The sequence below is a fragment of the Eschscholzia californica genome, unplaced genomic scaffold, assembly GCF_041429995.1.
Source record: "Eschscholzia californica isolate CP2 unplaced genomic scaffold, dmEscCali1.0.p SCAF_1, whole genome shotgun sequence".
NCBI classification, from domain to species: Eukaryota; Viridiplantae; Streptophyta; class Magnoliopsida; order Ranunculales; family Papaveraceae; genus Eschscholzia; species Eschscholzia californica.
The window spans coordinates 68,244,400-68,248,191 of record NW_028238198.1 but is presented as its reverse complement, the minus strand read 5'-3'; the positions used below and the strand labels follow the sequence as shown (position 1 = coordinate 68,248,191).

The following is a 3,792-nucleotide window of genomic DNA, read 5'->3' as shown; positions in this document are numbered from 1 at the left end:
CAGTCATCTCAAATTTCAGGTCTAAAATACATTTTCATACTACAAACTTTTTATGGAATGGGCTCTTATGTGTGAAATTTAAAGTCTAAGCACTAATAGACTTCACATTATTGGTTTATGTTCAATTAATGGTGTCCTATCGGGAAAAAGTTTGAAGTTTCATGGCTATCATATGGAAACGGAACAAATTCAAACTTTATGATAATTTTTGGAAGATTATTTACCAAGTTACTTCTTCATACAATTTTGGGTGTGCAATCACAGTTGAGCTCCTTGTATCGTCGTCACCACATGTAAGATTTCCCTGGTATAGCTCATTGGTGTGATATCGTCTTTGAAGTTGGTCATATCCTCAAATCTTGATTTTATTCCGACACGAATATTACGTGGTACAAATCATTTGGCCCATAAAATAAAATATAAATGAAAAAAAGAAGAAAACAAAAGAACAATAGAAAAAGAGGAATTCTCTCCCAGCATCCATCAAAGCCAAAAGAGGGTCAATGTTGATTACCCAAATACAACAAGAATCCATTTAACATTGTCTTCTTTGTTTACTAATATTTTGCTATTGTGCCCATATTCTCACTAGGGTCAAGTACAGATAATGGGGCTGCCTTTTCATTCACAATGGGGCACTCACAAGTCACACCACACAAAAAGAGGGCTCCTGATGAATATCTTTATTTAGACAGGGACTTACTATTATTGATAAATTTAATAATAAGGATAGAAGAAGAATCAAACATATATATGAATTTGGTTTCACTAGTGTCTAGTATCTGATGTTTTTGGCAACCTTGAAGAAGTGAGCAACATTTTCCTCAGGAGTGAGTACCTAAAACAATTCAATGACCAAGATTCAATATATGTTTACTTCTACCTGCTTTTCGAACAGTATCCTTGATCCGGCCCGTAATAAATTCTTTGGACCCGAAGAGAACTCCCGGGTCCACGTTACCTTGGACCGCTATATTGGGCCCCAACCGTCTTCTACCTTTTGCCATATGGACAGTCCAGTCCAAGCTAACAACATCAATACCTGTCGAAGATAATGTTTCTAACAAACCTCCTGACCCGCTTGCGTATAGGATAAGAGGCAGGTTGGGATGGGTCTTCTTCATAGAATCCACGATTTGCTTCAGATAAGGTAAACTAAACTCCTCAAAGTTCGTCGGGCTAAGCTCTGTAGCCCACGAGTCAAATATTTGGGCGGCTTGTGCTCCATTATTCGCTTGGTATTTGATGTAATGGGCCATAGAATTAGTCAATTTCTGAAGGAGTGCATGGAGGACCTATCATAGAAAGAGAAACGTCAACTTTCAACCGCTCATTGCCACGAGAAAATATTCATACCAAGAAACATGTTCTATGGTCCCAATCAATCTAGAGAAACCAGACACTTGTAGACGATATATGTGGTATACGAGAAATGAGTGGTTAAACTGCAAATTCATGTTTTGATGTTTACCTGCATTATTTCTTAACCCAAAGAAAAATGTTTTTGCCTCGAGTGTTTATGTTAAGCTATTGGTAAGGTGGGGTAAGATGGGTAGCTTGAGGTTTGGTAGTTTCAACCAAAACCATATATAAAAGATGCACAAGGAGATGCTTGGATCATCAACTAGGGGTTGTTGTATGAATTTTGTCATTTTTCATTATCACTCCATGCTCACCTAATATATTGAAACTAATCGGAGGAGCTCATCTGGGCTCCATACTTGCACGTTCGCAACCAACGACAATAATATTAATGGGTTCCATATTTTTATTTTCGTTCGTTTTATTTGGCCTTCTAAACTATTTAATTTCAATTTCATAAATGTGCTTCATAATTTAGTTTTCGATTAGAGCTTTGGGTGTCTAATCTTAATACAATTTCTAGTTGCGAAATCATTTATGCTCAACAACTTTCAGATGAAACTGCTATCCAGTCAAAGTAAACATCCGTTGAAGCTTCGGCTATCGAGTTCTCTAGACCTGTACATGGGCAGCATCATAGGAACTAGGAAGTCTAAACTACCCATAGACAAAATGTTGCAATCACGCAGGACTTCGAAAACTATCTTGCTAATTCCTAGTTCCCATCTGACAATCAAATTCCTATGTTATATTTGTTTCTAGTGTCCAATATAATAATGAGCGAGAGATGTACCTTGGGTTGAGAAGAATGCTTTGATGAACCACCTCAACCACGATCCATGTAAGATGCCAGGGTGAAAGGAGCACCAACAAAACCAAGAACTGCTGCTTCATTGTTTACTTGATAAAATTAAAATATGAACAAGTTAAATGTCTGTAAATCTAAGGAAAACCCTAGTCCCGAAACCAGCTACAAGATGCTGTTGTCCAAAGAGCCTGGACTAAGTTAGGCTAAGATAATGAAGCGGGAAAAAAACTGATTTTCGTTTCAAATTCCATGACTAGTTTGAAGCGCATTGGCTTTGAAATGTCGAGGAAAGAATCAAAACTAACATTAGCGGATCAGTGGGTTTAGATTATCTTATACCGAATCTCTTTCCTTAAGATTGTCAAGGCTTCCCCAACGTAGGGAACTGACTCCTCAGGAACAAACTCCGTGACTTGATCAACATCAGAAAATTTTCTCATAGGATCGAATATGAGTGAACCCTTTCCTTTTACGATGTCAAAGGGTATATTCATGCCAGAGAGAGATTTCATCGATTAGGTCAACATTTTCCAGTCTTTCAAATACATGAAAATCGATCTTTATAATCTTCTCATTTTCATTAATTTCAAATAATGGAGCAGAACTTCTTAGTTTGTGCAGTTTGTCAATAAGAACTCGAAACTTCAAATGCATTAGCATGTTCAAGTCAATATCTTGGCTTATCAACTAACCAGAAAAATTGGGGTCCGAGAAGATTCTAAACTTCAAGCTATACAATATCAAATATGATTCTCAAGAAAAATAGTGGTTCGCTACTACAACTCATATGGGGCTAATAACATCTAATTATACTATTTTAGGCATTACAAAACAATACATGAAAAGTAAATTAATGAAAGAAAATAGGTAAATTTAGGAGTTTTTGGGTTCGTGTTGCTTGGTAGAGCTCACCTCAAGTAGCGATAAGAAGTTCGTAGGAGATTGATTTATTATCATTTTACACTAACAGAACCAAAAACTTGTGAATAGGATATAATAGCTTAAAGAAGAATCTCATAGCTAAATATAATTATATAGGATGTTCTAAGTTCTAACATTCGAATGTATAACTATAAATAGGCGCATACATATATGTACATAAATCTATATACATGTGTGTACATATTTGTGTGTGTCTATATATATATATATATATATATATATAGACATTGTCTGTTCGGCGGTTTGCTACTATATAGTGAAATAGTGCTCCTGAAGAACTGGGACATGTCAATGATAGATATTGGTAGTAGAAACATAATCCACTAATATTTTATAACTCCACAAAAATATCTATTATGAGAACAAATAAGATTCAATTATTAGGGATGGAGGAAAAGAATGATTACAAAACCCCCAAAAAACAAGAAAAAGTCCTTCCCTAATTAGAAAGAGAGTAACATACAACTCCTCAAAAAGGGAAAGGATTCCAATTCGACGTGAACACATGGAAATCACAGCTCCTAAAGTTCTTTATATCTACGGGGCCTGACAAATATCGGATATGATCGTGTCCACCCGCTCCTAAAAATTCTCATGTTCATCTACGTCCAGATAAACCAACTACTAATAGCAAAGAAAGTGAGACCCATTTTCGATCTATTTTGCTTGCGATCCGCCAT

The 3,792-nt window shown here is 36.0% G+C and overlaps 1 pseudogene; it reads right to left on the bottom strand.

Annotated features, from left to right (window-relative positions):
* Positions 1–775: 775 nt before the first annotated feature.
* Positions 776–3,792, bottom strand: LOC147568584 (uroporphyrinogen decarboxylase, chloroplastic-like; annotated as a pseudogene).